Here is an 18,758-nt window from a genome sequence, read left to right as displayed (position 1 = left end):
GCATCTAGTTGGTTCCAGTGTCCAAAATCACTTTAACTCTGATTTTTGAAGTTGACTGAGTAATACTAGGAAGTGTGGATGACGTGTGGATGTCTGTGTCGGATAATAAGTGAAGCAAGGATCCCTGCTTGGGCCTAAGCTGTGACCAGTCCTGTAATTCCCATACACTTGGGAGGAGATATTAATGGGGCATCGAGGGTCTGTACACAGGAGGGTTTGGGGAGGAATAAGAACAAGAGAGCTCAGGGATGATTATGGAGAAAGACTCTGGGGAGGAAAGCCTGGTGTCTCTCTTGGAGATTTTCTCTAAAATGGCCCCATGGGCTTATGGTTAAGGTTTGTGGCCTGAGGAGCTGCAGGCAGCAGATTCCGGAGGGACTTTTCTGCAGAGAGTATGTGTGTAACTAAGGAACACAAAAAATACCATGTAGTTGCCCATGTGACAAAGTATGACCAAAGTGGGGGAAGGGGGCATTCTTTTCCCATCCTAGGGAGCTCAGGGTGACCTCAGGGTGTCAGGAACCCTGGGGAAGATAGGGTGACCCTCAATGGGGACAGTGGGCAGGGGTTAGAGCCAGCCCAAGTAGTAGGGACCTGACTGACTTGTTTGTAGTGTATGTGAGACACATTTGGAGATTCCTGAAAATAACCTAAATGGGTCTGCAAGGTAAAGATAGGAGAGAGTGAGATGTGGCTCACATTCTGCAGAGTACCTACTAGCTCGTGCAGCCCAGAAAATGGGTGATAGAGTAATTTATCTTTTACAGATTAGTTCTTGAATGAGTTCTATTACATGCACTGTTCTGTATTCATAAGACAGGCTACCATATGGGCAACCAAGAAGAAGACTTTGAGACAAAGATTCTATGCAGATAGTTCATTGGTGAGTTAGTCCCAAGAAATACCGATAGGGAGTAGGGAAGTGAGACAGAGAAAAGAAAGAAAAGAAGGCAGCCAATAAAGGGTGGGTTTTTTTTTTTTTTTTTAAGATTTTATTTATTTATTTATTTATTTGACACACAGAGAGAGAGAGAGAGAGAGATCGAGATCGAGATCACAAGTAGGCAGAGAGAGAGGAGGAAGCAGGCTCCCTGCCAAGCAGATCCCAGGACCCTGAGATCATGACCTGAGCTGAAGGCAGAGGCTTAACCCACTGAGCCACCCAGATGCCCCTAAAGGGTAGGTTATTAAGCCAGTTACTACTGTGGGAAGCTGGGGACAGTCTCACTGGAGGAACCCTGGGAAACAATGTAGAACACAAATCTCAGAGTCAACTCTCCTGAGAGGCAAGGGAGTTGGGGTATTTAATTCACCCACTCTAGTGAAGTCATTGGTAGAGCATTATTCCCAGGCAGATGTTAATTGCCCAGCACTTCTACCAGAGAAAGCTGCTCTGACAGCCAGAGCTCAGGCAGAGAATGGCACAGGCTGGTAGTTGGAAGTCAGGTTGGTATGCATGGAAATAGGAAGTGTGGGGTTGTGGGTGGGGTGCAGACAGAATCTGCTACTATTATGGCATGGAAGGTCTTCCCGCTTGTTAGTTACGCTATTTGACATCGTTTGGATTGTGTTGCGGCTTTCCTTGGCCTACCCACACCTGAAAAATTCTACCATCTCCTCTTTTCCTACTTCCATTCTGCATGACTTTTCCTCTTTGTCTTTCTGCTTCACTCTGTTCATCACTATTTGGCCTTGGTTTTGGCATTGGGGACCTCTAGACAGTTATTTCCTTTTTTGAGTCTCATTTCTTCCTAATATTTAAGGTAAGAATAATAATCTTTTTAGAGCTCTGTGTGTTGAGGAATGATTTAACATATAAAAAAACATGTCAGGGGCGCCTGGTTGGCTCAGTGGGTTAAAGCCTCTGCCTTCGGCTATGGTCATGATCTCAGGGTCCTGGGATGGAGCCCCACATCAGGCTCTCTACTCAGCGGGGAGCCTGCTTCCCCCTCTCTCTGTCTGCCTATCTGCCTGCTTGTGACCTCTCTCTCTGTTAAATAAATAAATAAAATCTTAAAAAAAAAAAACCAAACACACGTCATAATCTGATTCAGAAGGGCAAATTCTTTTTCTGTGGCCATACTTGTTTTCCCCTTGGCAAAGCCAAAATTTGGGGACCTTATCTTTCTGGTACCTTCAAGAGCAGACATATATAGATAATGACTGGGTTTGGCCTTTAAAAGAAAACTGTAGGGGCTCCTGGGTGGCTCAGTGGGTTAAAGCCTCTGCCTTCAGTTCAGGTCATGATCCCAGGGTCTTGGGATCGAGTCCCACATCTGGCTCTCTGCTCAGAAATCTTTAAAAGAAAACTATGTATTTTGTTATTTTTCTACTATTTTATCTGCGTTAATTTTATTGAATTTAAAATTTTGGTATTTAGTGGAATAATGCAAAGCATACTTCACTGATATCTAGGCTTATTGTATTCTGCAATAATATCTAAGCATATTACATATTATTATTACACATTAATAATAATATCTAAGCATATTACATATTATTTTGCCGTCTTTCATCATTTAGCTTATCCCACAAATAGTTGGGGTAGGAAATGGGTGAACTCAGCTTTATGAATCCACAGCCATGGCTCTGCCCTGAACTTAGGCCAATTTCAGAGCAATTTATTGATTCAGGAGACTGTGGTCTTTTATATTCCTGGCATTTTGTGTCTTGTGGTATCTATGTTGGCTGTTGACTTGATGGATGACTGCTTTTTGCTGTGAATTATTTAAGGCGTAAGGAGAGGGAGGGAAGGAAGGCAGGAGCTGGGAGTTGGGAGGAGGAGGGCAGGCGGCCATTGTCGGCTTCTGAGTGAGTGGTAATTACTACAAAGATACTTTCCTATGTATATTCATGCTGTACATGATTATAAGTCCTTTTGCAAACATTAAGAAAATTAATCCTCATAGCTATTGTAAAGAATGAGCAGGAAAATAAAGGATCTATCAATAACAGGTTTGCACTAATCCTTTGGAGGAGGCAATTGTGAAGAAAAGGAGACTTTGAGAAAAATAGGATGCAAGTATCCAGGCAATGAAATCACACCTTTGGTTTGCTTACAGAAAAAATAATGTGCCTACCAGGGTTTATATGAAGGTTTTCATTGCTTTATATGCTAGTGCAGGGAAGGGTGGCAGTACTGAAATTTGAATCAGTTGTGGCCCTGGCAGTTCTGAGATGACTCATTTTGAGAAAGGCCTTTGATTACCATGAGCCCTGATTTCCTTATCTGCAAAAAGGAGATAAAAATACTCGGGTGATATACCACCACATGGGGTATTTGTAAGAATTTAACAAAATGCATGTAAAAGCACTATGCAAGTTGTAAAGAACTGTATGGGGTGCTACCTGCTGATATTTCCCTGATAATGAACACAGGATTCTGTAGAATCAGGACAGTATAAAGCATAAAACCAAGAGTTGACTTCTTAAAAACATATTAGAGATCCAAAGTTTACTTATTTGGAAGTTTAAGATTTGTCTGGTAGAAAGTTTTTGATTATTTGTTTGTTTTTAGAAGTAAAATAACAACACTGGTTTCTTTGCTCCATGCCTTTATGGAAAGTGGAGAAGTAATATTAAGATAGCATTTTGGAGGCACATTTTTCCAGATATTTTAGATAAAGTAATGCTTATGTAATATAGAATTGTTAAGGATTTTCCCAGTAATGGCAGGAACCTCTACTGTGTTGGGTTGCTGGGTTTTGAAAGACCCAAGTTCAAGTCCATATTTAGCTACACAATAGTTGTGTGATCCAGGACAAACTATTTATTCTGGTTTTGTTGTGTGTGTGGTTTTTTTGTTTTTTGTTTTTTTAAATTTATAAGATAAGACTATAAGTTCTTCTAGGGATCATTGAGAGGATTGAATGAGACACTGGAAGCAAATTCTCTGCAAATTATAAACAACTCCATAAATATAAGGTGATGTAATTATTATCATTACTTATGTTCAAAGAAATGAAACCAGCAAGCAAATATTTAATAATACAAGTTGAAGAGAATCAAGCCAGAAATTAATGAGGTATAGTCAGTATAGAGACACAGATTGCTTTCTGATGATTTCTTTCCATATGGTTTTGGTAGGGGATGCTTAGTGGTGATAAATGGGAGACTATGCAAATCTGATGCGTGTGCACAGTTCCTTTCAAGATTCATAACATGTCTTGCTGGCAAGCTATGAACTTCTAAGAGTTTAATTTGAACCTGTTCAGTCTATTGCTTATTTGAGATTTAGTGGATTGTTAATAAGTTTGATTTAGTCTGCAGCAACTCCATAAGAAAGCTATAGGGATAACTGAGAGGGTGGTGTAGAAGTTATAACTCTGCAGAAAGGCCAGGGCTGGGTGGCTGTCCAGGCCAGGTCTCCACAGGATACCCCTAATGGGGTGAATTTGCTGCAGCCCATGTTCTGGATGTCTGCGCTGTAGCATATGGAGTCCAGGTTTGTTAACTTTTGGAGTAAATCTTTCTTTTTGAAGTAGATGCACATGATCTCTACTCATCATCCAAAGTCCAAGATCTAAATACCAATTAATTTTCAATGAGAAATACAGTTCCCAAGAAGGCCCAAGTTTTCTAGTTAACATGTGAGAAGGCAAATTACAGTCAGAAAATTTCTTGGTGAACTTAGTATCTAAACAGGTATCACTGATCATCTGATTAGAATGTGGAAGCATTTATCAGTCCAACTTCCCCAGTGGAAGCAACAAAATTCTCTGTTGATTCATCTAAGCAGAAAAGGAATTCATTGAAAGTTCTTGAGTAGCTCACAGAAATGATGAGCAGCTAGAGAACCAGGCTCAGAAGACAGTAGGAACCAAGAGAGGCTATGAATAGAGAATGGGATACCATTCTCTACTTGGGGTACCATTGCTGCCCCATCTCTGAGCTGGTAACGTTGCCGACACCTATGGATTCCCACTGCTGATCCTATTGCAGGCCTTTTGCAAACGTTCACACCACCATGTATAGTCTCTCAATTGTCCCTGCATCTTTGTTTCTCTCCTTCAAAATTCAAAGGCCCAGGTAGGAGCATCTGGTTGCTGAATTTAGGTCATGTGCGTCTACACAACTAGCAGGGTGCTAGGAGGGGAAGTACAAGGTCCCAGACTGTTTCTCCAAGCGTAGTCTGCAGACTGGTGGCAGGCTCTGGACTAATCGTTTTTATTTTGTGATGAGGCAAAGAACTTGTGTTATAATGTAAACCAACTTAGTTCTTTCTCTATTGAGAAAACTTGGCTATGGAAAAAGTATCAGCTTAATTAAACAGTGTACTACCAAACAGAGCAGCACCTCCCTAGACTTCGTGATGGGAGGCTAGAGCCTGTCATCAGAGGGCTACCCAGAAAAGGAAGGGTGTTTTGGAAGCTGTGTAGTCAGAAAACAACAAATGTACAGTGCAAATGAGATCAGGACTCATTAGGACTACTCCACCACAGAAACATACCTACCATTGGGAATGTGTGACTTATGTGGATCTGGACATACTCTTACTTGGCTGGTGCTTCGTTGGGCTTGATGAAATTGATTCTGTTGCTGCTACTTTTTTTCTTACAGGGTGGGTATCTAACTACCCTCTTGGGAATTTTTTTTTAAAATTTTATTTATTAGAAAGAGGGAAAGTGAGCACAAGCAGGAGGAGTGGTAGGCAGAGGGAGAAGCAGGCGCCCCACTGAGCAACAAGCCCTATGCAGGACTCAATCCCAGGACCCTGGGATCATGATCTGAGTGAAAGGCAGATGTTTAACTGACTGGGCCACTCAGGCATCCCTTGGGAATGTTATAGACATATTTTGTGGTCTAAGAGCAGTTCTGTACTACTAAGATGAACTATGTTTTGCTATTATAGATCAATCTGAGCTGCCTACCATGTTCCCCACCTAATGAGAGATTATTTCTGTATCTCTTCAAATGTTATATGGTGGGTAGTTTAAAAGAATTGAAACTTACTGGTATGATTACTTGGAATAGAACGGTTAATATTCTGCATCTGTTAACGTACTCATGCCATAATTATTCATTTTTCCTATGAGGAAAAGAACTGGAAATCTGTTAACTTTAGTCATGTTAGTGCAGCCTCCTTCTAAAGAGATTTGCATTGGTGGAGGAAAAATTATTTTTCCTGAGGCTAGCCCAAGACAAGTATGTTTTAGGCATTTATTGGGTCAGTTAAAAACTGATCTTTTTTAGTTTCTACATCCCATAACTCCAGATTCAATGGACTTGACTTTACCAAGTTGATCTGTTTTAGTATTATGAAAATGAAAGTGTAGTACGTGGCAGTAGGGGTGAAAGGTAAAGTCAAGGCGAGTGGGGCAGAGGAGGGGAGAAACAGCGCACGAGAGGAGGAGAGCAGAGCATGTACCATCACCACGGCCTGAAGATGGAAAGGGGGCCGGTAGGTCTCCATCTTGACAAGGTACAAAAATTCTCCGAGGTTTCACATTTATGGGACAAAGATCAGTGTATCAGCAAGCATTTCAATGAATATTATGCAACATGGAGGGTAGAGATTGGAGATATTAAAATATAAACACATGCAAAATGATAGCATATTCTATATGGTAAATGTTTGAGGCTGAGTAGAAGCAGGCAGTACTGAGGACTCTGAGAGGTTAATAAAGTTAATAAAGTTACCTTGGAGGAGTTGGACCTTGGTTAGACGTTGGCAGGATGGGATGGTAATGTCAAGAACTTCAGTGTTTTACCCTTACCTTGCTACCGTTTCGTGGACGCTGCCGGAAGACCTGAGGTCAGAGAGAGCGGGCTTTATTGCTCACAGCACGGCAAGCAGAATGAGCTAGAAATTTTTTGCTTATTTTAAAAGAGAAATTTATAGAAGGAATAACAGCGGAAAATAAAGAGATCAGGGTGTACAACTTGTTCCTGACCCAGTAGAAAGTATGAACCCATATTGGGTTTTACCAGAGTAGATGTAGCTCAGGCATTAGGGCTGGCTAAGCACAATTATCTCTAAGATGAGGGCTGGCTTCTGGCTCATTCCCTATTTCTCCTTCATGGCTCACTCCTGCTAGCCTTGGTATCTGATTTCTGGAGAGAACCCTAATTCTTCCTCTAAATGAAACATAGTGAATGAGGGGTTGTTATCCAAGAGTCTTCTCTTTCAGGGTCACGTTGTCCAGTACTGTAGCTAGGAGTTCCACGTGCCTATTGAGCACTTGAGCTGCGGCTAATCCATATTGAGATGCGCTGTAAATGCAAAATACACACTAGATTTCAAAGATTTAATTTAAAAAGAAATGATCTAATTAATAATTTTAGGGGCACCTGTTTGGTGCAGCCGTTAAGCATCTGCCTTCGGCTCAGGTCATAATCCCAGGGTTCTGGGATCGAGCCCCGCGTCGGGCTCCCTGCTTGGCGGGAAGCCTGCTTCTCCTTCTCCCACTCCCCCTGTTTGTGTTCTCTCTCTCTCTCTCTCTCTGTCAAATAAATAAATAAAATCTTAAAAATATGTGGGTACAAGAATTTTTTTTTCCACTTTGATTGAAAATACAAGGAATTTTCACCTCTATGTGTGGTTAGTATTTGTGGCATACATTATATTTCTGTTGGGCAGTGCTGCTCAGGTACATCTGAGAAAGAGGGGAGGCTCTCTTGGTTCCTCCTTGTTATCCTGCAAGTGTTGTGTGACTTCATGTGCCATCATGGACCACAGCTGGGCATGGCCTGGCTGCTGATCTGCATTAAACTGCGGTTGTCCTTGATGTGCTCCCACTGCTGCCTCAAACCAGAGTGTTCTTAGACCCGGGCGGTGCTTGGTGGGAGGGTGTTGGGATATGGTCAGGACTCACTTTTCCTTGTGACCCTGTCCTCCCACTTCCCTTCATAGCACTCCCCCACAAAGATTTGTAGGTGAATTAGGCTTTCCTAAAGGGTCAAAGAACACTAAAGGAAATTGTAACCTAGGAAGGAAGGATTTTTATACCATGTATTGATTATGCCTTATTTCGCATGGCCTATGGAAAATGCAGTCAAAGATTTAAGTGCATTCTGGCTTTCTGAAAATCCCACCAAAACAACCTATGATAAGACAAAACTGAGTTTATCCTTTTTTTTTTTTTTTTAAAGATTTATTTATTTATTTGAGAGAGAATGAGAGAGAGAGAGCATGAGAAGGGGAGAGGGTCAGAGGGAGAGGAAGACTCCCTGATGAGCAGGGAGCCCGATGTGGGACTTGATTCCAGGACTCCAGGATCATGACCTGAGCTGTAGACAGTCGCTTAACCAACTCAGCCACCCAGGTGCCCAAAACTGAGTTTATTCTTACTGTGGTAAGGGGGAGCATACCTTGACAGAGTCTTGGTAGCTTCCTTAGGGGGAAGGGCTGAACTGGTATATTTGTGAGGTTTTAGAGGCCAGATTAAAATGGGCCTTTCAGGGGTACCTGGGTGGCTCAGTCAGTTAAGCATCTGCCTTTGGCTCAGGTCGTGATCCCAGGGTCCTGGGGTTGAGCCCTGCATGGGGCTCCCTGCTCAGTAGGGAGCCTGCTTCTCCCTCTCTCCTGCCACTCCCCCTGCTTGTGCTGTCTCTCCCATGTGCATGCTCTCTCTCTCTAATGAATAAATAAAAATCTTTTAAGAAAATGGGCCTTTTGTGCAGAGGCTTGATTAACACTGAGTAATGATTGAGATACAGTAAGTTAGGATTGGTGGACACAGCAAGGTGTGGATTTCGAGGTGAATGTTTTAAAGAGTCATGGGGAGTAAAGTTGTCAATGCTGTCTGTCGAAGAGTTGAACAGTTTTATTTTTTATTTAAATGATTTTCTTGGTAAAGATTTCTGGAACAAATAATAAACTTACCTGTGACTTATCCTTTTAAACAAGGATATTTTGGAAGAGTAAAGTCATTTTATAAAAAAATTATTTATTTATTTAAGATTTTATTTATTTATTTGACAGATCACAAGTAGGCAGAGAGGCGGGCAGAGGGAGGAGGAAGCAGGCTCCCCGCTGAGCAGAGAGCCCAATGCGGGGCTCCATCCCAGGACCCTGGGATCATGACCTGAGCCAAAGGCAGAGACTTTAACCCACTGAGCCACCCAGGCACCCCAAGAGTAAAGTCATGTTGATGAAGACAGTGGACTAGTAAAAGTGGTCTTAGTGAAACCAGCTGAATAGGAAATGTAGATAGTAGGCTGTGTGGGGGTGGGTGGGGTGGTTCTTTACCCTCGGTAGGACATGTCCCCCGTTTGAGTTACTCAGTCTGCAAGACTCCAGAAAGGAAGTGTTGGGTGTTCTGCATCTACTGAATAGTAAGGTACACATTGGCTCACCACATGCATATGTACAGATATGGCCTGTCTTAGTTGGGTTTCCCCAAGAACAGACTTCAAGGCAAGGATTTGGGTGGAGATGTTTTATTTGGGAAGTGATTCCAGGAAGAGACAGGGAAAGTGGAGTCAGTCAAGAAGTGTGTGAATGAGTGGGATACCACTGTGGATGACAGAGGTTCAGACCCTTTTGGGACCTTCTGAGAGATTATGGAACAGTTCCCTGAGGAGTAGGATGTTATGGTCTTAATCTACCACTCCCAAACTAGCACGTCCAGGATGTGTAGGCAGACACATTCCTTTAGTGGCCATGGAACACTCTGGTGGAATCCCCTAGACTATAAGGTAATTCTCTGCAGGTGACCTCTGGGAATATCTGAGGGATATAGCAGAGTACCTTCAGCATCTGCTACATTGCCCAATAAGGTGTTAGACCCTAGCAGGTGCTTAATAAATGTTCATTGAATGAATGAATAAACATACATGATTTAAGAATAAGCCTTAGTTCTCAGACTATAGTCAAAACTTGATGAGTAGGAAGAAATTTTTCCTTATCTGCCCCATAATTGTGAGGCATAATTGTACTAGAGTTATTACCTCAAATGATTATGCATCCATCTCTTTTGCCCTCTTTTCTTTCCTTAGGCCTGTCAAGAATGAGTAAAGTGTGGATCACAGATTCCCTTAGTGACAACTATTTTAGCTTCATGAAGATTAGAAATTAACTTACAGGGCGCCTGGGTGGCTCAGTGGCTCAGTGGGTTGAGCCACTACCTTTGTTCGGCTCAGGTCATGATCTCAGGGTCCTGGGATTGAGTCCCACATGGGGCTCTCTGCTCAGCAGGGGGCCTGCTTCCCTTCCTCTCTCTCTGCCTGCTTCTCTGCCTACTTGTGATCTCTGTCTGTCAAATAAATAAATAAAATCTAAAAAAAAAAAAATTAACTTACAAAGGAACAACAATTTTCTTAGATGGGAAATACACCCCCCTCCCATCCCTGCCAGTGGGGTTTGGGGAATTGGGAGATGAGCTAATGTGTGTTCTTCAATGACAGAGTTGTTTGTTTGAACATCTTTTCTCCCTGGTTTTGATGTATTTTTACTGAGATTCTCTGAAAACGATGGGATTTTGAGTCTTCAAATCTCATGAGTAGAAGCCCGATCTGCTGAATGTGAAGGCCTTGGTGAAAGTCAGTGCCAACATCATGAAGAGAGATGATCCAGGAAGACAAGAACTAAATGTATGTGAGGAGGCTCCTCTAACAATAGATAAAACTACAAGATATGTATCAACCTAGAAAAGGAATTATTTAGCAAAAATTTATTGAGTGTTAACCATATATTATTGGGAATTTTGCTAATATTATATACCCAACTATGATACAGTAAAATTGTATTAATATGAGACTATGAATTATTAGGTCATTAATTAAGTTATTTACTATCTGTCATCTTCTCGGACTAATTTGGGGGAAACCAAGTTTCACTATATTACGTGTGAAGTAGAAGTGTTAAAGATACTTTTCTAAAAAATGTTAAAATCAGGACTTGTAACAGATATAAAATGAACACATATAAAATCTATTATTTATCTCATTAATTACTAGGGGAACCAGTAAGATGTTTCAACTAGTTCAAAGGAGAATTCAAAGAATGCACATATAAAAACAATCAGAAATGCTTCTGTTGTGGAGGGAAATTTTTCCTTTACCCTTCAAGATTCTTCTAGCTGGTCTGAGAATTAAATTGACAAAAGTGTAAAAGGAGAAAAAACAAATTTAATTCATATGTACAGAGGTCTCATAGGACCCAAGAAGTATTATAAAATGAAATTCAACTTTGTAAGTTTGAAGGTTTAATTGGCTTTATTAAGCAATTCATGAATTGGGCAATATCCCATCTAGCAAGTAGAGAGATACTCAGATGAGTTGTGTAAAATAGAAGGTTTCTATAGGAAGGAGGGTTGCGAAAGTAAAGAAAGAATTGTTTCAGGCCAGGACATCTTTTTTTTTTTTTTTTTTTTTTTTAAAGATTTTATTTACTTACCTGGCAAAGAGAGACATAGCAAGAGAGGGAACACAAGCAGGGGGAGTGGGAGAGGGAGAAGCAGGCTTCCCGGCCAAGGAGGGAGCTTGACATGGGGCTGGATCTCAGGACCCTGGGATCATGACCTGAGTCAAAGGCAGACACCCAGTAACTGAGCCACCCAGATGCCCCAGGACATCATCTTTTTGGTAGGAAGGGAACCAGCAGGGTTTTTATCATGCAAATTATCTTACTAGTGCTTATCAGATTTCACATTGACTGTTAAAAGGTCACATTCCTAGGAGAGGTAATGGCCTAGGAAACTGTAATGGACTTGGTTTGTTGTTGTGGAGGGTAAATGACTCCAATTTGGTCTTGTTTTTTCTTCTTTCTTTCTTTCTTTTTTTTTTTTTTTTAAGATTTTATGTATTTATTTGAGAGAGAGAGAGTGCACAAGAGAGGGTAGTAGGGCCAGAGGGAGAAGCGGACTCCCCACTGAGCAGTGAGCCTGATGGCAGACTGGGTCCTGGAGCTCCAGGATCATGACCTGAGCCAAAGGCAGTCGCTTAGCCAACTGAGCCACCCAGGCGCAATTGTTTTCCTTTTTAGCAGAAGTGACCAACAGACGTTAGATATAGAGATCTGTAGGACTTGGTAGGACAAAACAAACTTATGCTTGGGAGCTTCAATTAATAAGGCCGGGGTAGTAAATCAGTTAAAGTAACAAGGTTTTTTTTTTTTTTTTTTAATATATTTTTTTTAATAAATTTTTTTTTAAGATTTTATTTATTTATTTGACAGACAGAGATCACAACTAGGCAGAGAGTCAGGCAGAGAGAGAGGAGGAAGTGGGCTCCCTGCAGAGCAGAGAGCCTGATGTGGGGCTCGATCCCAGGACCCTGGGATCATGACCTGAGCCGAAGGCAGAGGCTTAACCCACTGAGCCACCCAGGTGCCCCGTAACAAGGTTTTTTTAATCTAAGCTTCTTTGGCTCTGACTTCCCCTCTCTGATGATAAGGATGTCTCACTGCTTTCTGGTACAGGAAGAGTACCTTTCACATGGGACATTATTTCCTGCTTTCTGGAGGGCCAAGAGGGTCAGAATGTTCTTGCACTGACTCTTTCTTACATAACTTTAACTCAGAATAATCAGTATTCTACTGTGTCATATCTTGGGGCAGCCTGCCTTAGGCCCAAGCACTTCTAGAATTCAGAAGTAGATGCAAAACTGGTCAATATCTACCGACAGTAATCCATTTCATCCACTAAACTATTCATTTGCATTTTGATGAATGTGAATCATTTACATCATTATCATTTTTGTACAGTTTACAGAGTTGTAAAATAACTCAAACACTCTGAAAGGCATAAGCTCCCAGGGAATTAGATAACCTGAAAGGGTGCACCAGATGGAACACCCAGAAAATAATTTTGTTTGGTTCATTTCATAGTTTTTCACAAATTTATCTGACAGAAGTAAAGAAATATTCTCTGAGCAGTCTATTAGGAAGCAGAATATAGATTGCAGACTGACCAGGTCTTCTGAATCAAAGGAAAAATGGTTTCTTGTGGCAACACTGCTTGCTACCCAGGAGATAGCTGATGAGTCATTTGGGATTGCATCTTTTAAGTACAAGAATACTGGTCTTTATTGGGGAAAGAACAATTAAAGAGAAATTTGATGAAATTTGCCTTGGGGAGAGGAATAGGAGTAATTTAGCTGGTATTTCAGTTACAAATTGTTCAGCTGCAGATCAAAACTATTGAAGGGGAAAAAAAGGAAGTTCATAAAACTTTCTTAATTCACACTCCCTAATTCAGATTTCATAATGAATTTTGACATAAACTGTCATGATTACTTTTATTTTCTGTTTTTTTAACAACTGTATTGAGATATAATTCACATACCATGGAATTCACCTATTTAAAATGTATAGTTTTTTTTGTTGTTATATTCACAAGATGTGCAACCATAATCATAATCTAATTTTCATTCCCCCTAAAAGAAACTTGGGACCTATTAATAGTTACTTCCCACTCCCACCCTTCTCTTTCCCCCAAGCCCTAAGAAATCACTAATCTGCTTTCTGTCTGTATGGATTTGCCTGTTCTGGACATTTCATATCAATGGAATCATTTAGTATGTGTTTTGTGACTGAATTCTTTCACTTACCACTTGGCATACTGTTTTCAAGTTTTACCCATTAATGGCTTATTCTTTTTATTGCCAAATAATACTCCATTTTACAGAAGTGATGTTGTGATTGATAATAGATATGGTTTTGTTAGGTCCGTGATCAAAGGAGCGAGACTGATACAAAGCGAAGGTCAAGCAGAGCTTTATTTTGCGCCAGTATCAAAAAAATCAAACCAACCGGACGGGGCCATTTCCGGCAGAGAGAGCGACCCCTCCCAGCCTCACAGACTAACTTTTATAAAGCAAAGGCCATGTGGTTGAGCCTGCCCACACACAGGTGGCCAATGAGATTGTAACACACAGAGAAAGTTGCATAGTCATGCTAGGTCACACACGGGTGGCCAATTGAATTACAATTCACCCTATAGTAGCTATTTGAACTAGCCTATCACTCTGGTCAGAATTGGTGCCCAAAAGTCAGGGTCCACATTCTTTCATGGTTAGGGAGGTGCTTTACTGATTGGATGTCTCTACCTCGCTTGACTCATCCTTGCATTCTGGGATCTGTTATCTCCCCCTGACCTGACACTTCCTGGTATATGGGCTCTGTTATCAGGGGCTGGTCAGCCATATTTTACTGGTCTCCTAGACTTGTTTCTAAGTAAGTTCCTCTTTGGGGGGGGGGTTGGGCAGGGTCAATCTAAGTTTACTGCATAAAGAACAAAATGGCTAACTGAGATGGAGTCACTCTGGCTAAGTAGGCCCTTACAGTTTTTGCCCCCCCCACCCCCTTTCTGGCACAGAGCTACTGAAAACCCTGGAATTTCCTGGGCTGCCTGGTTGGCTCAGTCCGTTAAGCATCCAGCTCTTGGTTTCAGCCCTGGTCACGATCTCATAGATAGTGAGATCAAGCCCCACATCAGCCTCTGGGGAATCTGCTTGGAGATTTTCTCTTTGCCCCTTCCCTCACTAGCATGTGTGTGAGCACATGTGTGCAAGCGCTCTCTCTCTCTCTAAAATAAATAAATCTTTTTTAAAAACCTTGGAATTTCCTAAGTGAGGATTATGATAAAGGTGGCTGTCCTTTGTTATGTTAATGAGGCCAGTTTTGGAAAACACCTGAGGATGGGGGCTGGTTGCCAGGGAAGCCAGCCAGGTGATTGGAGGGTTGGAACTTTCAGTCCCAACCACTGACCTTTGGGGAGAGGGAGGGGCTAGAAGTTGAATCAGTTGCCATTGGCCAGTTCTGTAATCAATCATGCCTCCATAAAAATCATGAAAGGATGGGCAGGGTTCAGAGAGCTTCTGGGTTGGTGAAAAGTTGAGGTGCTGGGAGAGTGATTAGTTAGTTTGTAGAGAGCATGGAAGCTCTGTACCCTTTCTCCATGCCTTGCCCTGTGTATCTCTTCCATCTGGCTGTTCCTGAGCTAAATCCTTTTTTATTTTTTAAGATTTTATTTATTTATTTGAGATAAAGATAAATAGTGAGAAAAGAGAGCACAAGCAGGGGGCAGAGGGAGAGGGAGAAGCAGATTCCCACTGAGCAGGGAGTCCAATGGGAGGCTGGATCCCAGGACCCTCAAGATCATGACCTGAGCCAAAGGCAGACATTTAACTGACTGTACCACTCAGATGCCCCGAGTTATATCCTTTTATAATAAACTGGCTATTTAGTAAAAAAACAAAAAACAAAAAACAAAAAACAAAGAAAAAAGGAAAAAAAATGTTTTGCTGTGTTCTGTGAGCTACTCTAGCAAATTAATTAAACCTCTTTCAGTTAATTTCTGAGGAAGTTATGGGAACCTTTAATTTATAGCCAGTTGGTCAGATGTACCTGGAACAACCTGAACTGGGCATCCTGAGTTGGAAGCGATTGTTAGAGACTCCAGTCTGTAGCCAGTCAGAAGCATAGATAACGACCTGGGGTTGCAAATGCTGTCTGAAGTGGGGTGAGGGAGCGGGACTGAACCCTTAACCTGTGGAATCTGAAGCTGTCTTGGGGTGGGTAGTGTTACAATTGAGTTGAACCCCAGTAGAGTGTCTGAGAATTGCATAGTGTTCTGTGGGAACCAGTCCCCACCACCAACAGACATACTGGAATTGGGCCCAAGAGCACTAAAAAAGTGAATGTACCAAATCTTGAACCATTTGTCAGTTGATAGATATTTAGGTTGTTTCCACTTTTTGGTTTATTTTGATATGGGGCTGCTATGAACATTTATGTACAGGTGGGGTTTTGTTTTTTTTTTTTTAAGATTTTGTTTATTTGAGAGAGAGCGAAAGAGAGCACACACATAAGTGGAGGAAAGGCAGAGGGAGAAGGAGAAGCAGACCCCCACTGAGCAGGAAGCCTGACTCGGGGCTTGATCCCAGGATCCTGAAATCATGACCTGAGCCAAAGGCAGATGCTTAGCCAACTGAGTCACCCAGGTGCCCCAAGTGTTTATTTTTATTTTGTAAACTTTTAAAAAAATATTTTTATTTATTTGAAAGAGAGAGAGAGCATGAGAGCGGGGAGGGTCAGAGGGAGAAGCAGACTCCCTGCCAAGTAGGGTGCCTGCTGTGGGACTTGATTCTGGGACTCCAGGATCATGACCCGAGCCGATGGCAGTCACCCAACCAACTGAGCCACCCGGGCGCCCCCCACCAGGTTTTTTTTTTTTTTAAAGTACTTACTTACTTGAGAGAGAGAGTGGGGAGTGGGGTGTGGAGGGGCAGAGGGAGTGGGAAAATCTCAAGCAGACACCCCATTAAGCATGGAGACTGGCTCTGGGCTTGATTATAGGACCCTGAGATCATGACCTGAGCCAAAATCAAGAGTCAGACACTCAACTGACTGACCCATTGAGGTGCCCCTGTGTGCAAGTTGTTGTTGTTGGTTTAAAAGATTTTATTTATTTATTTGAGAGAGTGAGAGAACCAGTACTGGTTGGGGGAGAGGCAGACAGAGAAGGAGAAGCAGGTTCCCTGCTGAATGACCTGAGCCACCCAGCTGTCCCTGTGTGCAAGTTTTTATGTGGACTTATGTTTGCATTTCTCTTGGGTATATACCTAGGAGTCAAATTGCTGGATCATATGGCAACACAATTTTTAGATTTTTGAAGAATCCCTCAACTGTTTTTCAAAGCAGCTGTACCATTTTAAATTCACACCAGCAGTGTATGAGGGTTTCAGTTTTTCCACATCCTCTACAACCTTTGTTATTGTCTTTTTTTTTTTTTAAGATTTTATTTATTTATTTGACAGACAGAGATCACAAGTAGGCAGAGAGGTAGGCAGAGAGAGAGAGGAGGAAGCAGGCTCCCCACTGAGCAGAGAGCCCAATGCGGGGCTCAATCCCAGGACCCTGGGATCATGACCTGAGCTGATGGCAGCCACTTAACCAACTGAGCCACCCAGGCACCCCAGTCTGTGATCCATTTTAAGTTAATTTTTCTGTATAGTGTGAGGTAGGGGTCCTACCTCACTCTTTTGCATGTTTCCCTCTCCAGGTGTGGAGAGCAACTGTCTTTCCTCCACTTGCTATTCTTTTCAAGAATCAATTGACTATAAGTGTAAGGGCTTATTTCTTGACTTGAAATTCTATTCCATTATTATTAAAAAAAAATTGTTTGTGTATCTATCTATCTATCTATCTATCTATATATGTCTCCATATGCCAGTTCTACAGTTCTCTCTCTCTCTTTTTTTCTTTTTATTAACATATAGTGTATTATTAGCCCCAGGGGTACAGGTCTGTGAATCACCAGGTTACAGTTCTCTCTTGATTACTGTAACTTTGTAATAAATTTAGAAATTGGGAAATGTGGGTTTTCCAGCTTTATTCTTCTTTTCCAGATTTTTTTTTGGCTATTATGGTTTTCATTTTTGTTTTTTTGCATTTCTGTATGAATTTTAAGATCAGTTTGTTAATTTCTGGAGAAAAAAGGCAGTTGGATTTTGATAGAAAATGCATTACATTTAAAGATCTAAAGAATACTTTTAGAATTTAATGAAAAGATTTGCTAAACTGAATTGTTATTTTCTGATATTTGAACTTTATCCATTCTCATGTAAATCTGTTACTGTGTTCATTTTATTTCATTAAGTAGAGTGGATCTGTTAAGACCTTTGCTGATAGCACATCGGCATTGATTTATTTATAATGCTCATTTCACAGATGTGTTAAATTTTCCCTCCCTAGTTAGTTCAGTTTACAATCGCACAGTTTTATAGGCTATGTATATGGAAAGGCGAAAGATGGGGAGAGGGTGATAAGATTTATTATAAAAGTAGTGTAACACAGCCTGGTAATGAAAGGACCTGTCTTTTGACTGTGTTTTTCTGTTCCAAAGTATGGTATTTCGTGTTCTAATGTGTTTCATCAAGCACAAGATGTTAAATAGATCAGTAGTTTTTGTTGAGTTTTCCCCATAACTATGTAAACAGATGTAATGAATTTTAATGCCAAAAATTATTTTCAGGGAGATTAAATTTCTTTTTTTATTCAAATGTTATGAGATTAGCAAGTGCTATTTTAATAAAGAGAATTTTTTTTTTCATTTTGAACATAACTTCAAGATTTTATCGGCTTCATAAAACCAAATATGAAGCTTAGAACTGGATCACTTGGCCTTTTCTCTTCTTATCTCCTCCTGGTTCAAAATTCTTGTGTCTCTTAATAGCCAGTATTTTCTTAGATATGTGGTTGGACTCCACACATTCAAGCTTCAGCACAGTCCTCTTTGTAGTTTTAGGGTTTTTTTTTTTTTCCAGAAAATCGGCTTAGTCTGCCTATCATAGACACTCTGCTTACTGTTATAATGCTTCTTTCCCTGGGCATACTGAGAATACTTGTCCTTCTTGTATTGTGTCACTTTGTGGGGTTGGTGGTTGCCACACTTCTTACAGAAAATCTAGCAGGTTTTAGGAACAATCACCATGTTTGCAAGAGCACTATCAGCAGGGAAGGCAATAATAAATATTTCGAATGAACTCATTATAATCACCCCAAACTCCAGAAAAGCAAATGTATTTGAATGAAAAACAGTTACTTTTAAGAATTTAGAGGCACCTGGGGTGCCTCAGTGGCTTAAAGCCTATGTCTTCAGCTCAGATCTTGATCTCAGGGTCCTGGGATTGAGCCCCGCATTGGGCTCCCTGTTCAGTGGGGAGCCTGCTTCCCCCTCCCCCTGCCTGCTCTCTGCCGCCTTGTGATCTCTGTCGAATAAATAAATAAAATCTTAAAAAAAATTAGAATTATAAACTCAGAGTATATCTCATGTATACCTGAGATTATGCTTGATTTCATAAAGAAATTGTCA

General features: G+C 41.2%; 1 pseudogene; it reads right to left on the bottom strand.

The window, feature by feature from the left end:
* Positions 1–18,048: 18,048 nt before the first annotated feature.
* Positions 18,049–18,377, bottom strand: LOC106006486 (annotated as a pseudogene).
* Between the last annotated feature and the right edge of the window lie 381 nt (positions 18,378–18,758).

This window comes from Mustela putorius, unplaced genomic scaffold (genome assembly GCF_011764305.1).
Source record: "Mustela putorius furo isolate JIRA1106 unplaced genomic scaffold, ASM1176430v1.1 tig00003836_pilon_pilon_pilon, whole genome shotgun sequence".
Lineage (NCBI taxonomy): Eukaryota > Metazoa > Chordata > Mammalia > Carnivora > Mustelidae > Mustela > Mustela putorius.
This window is presented reverse-complemented; position numbering and strand designations above follow the sequence as displayed.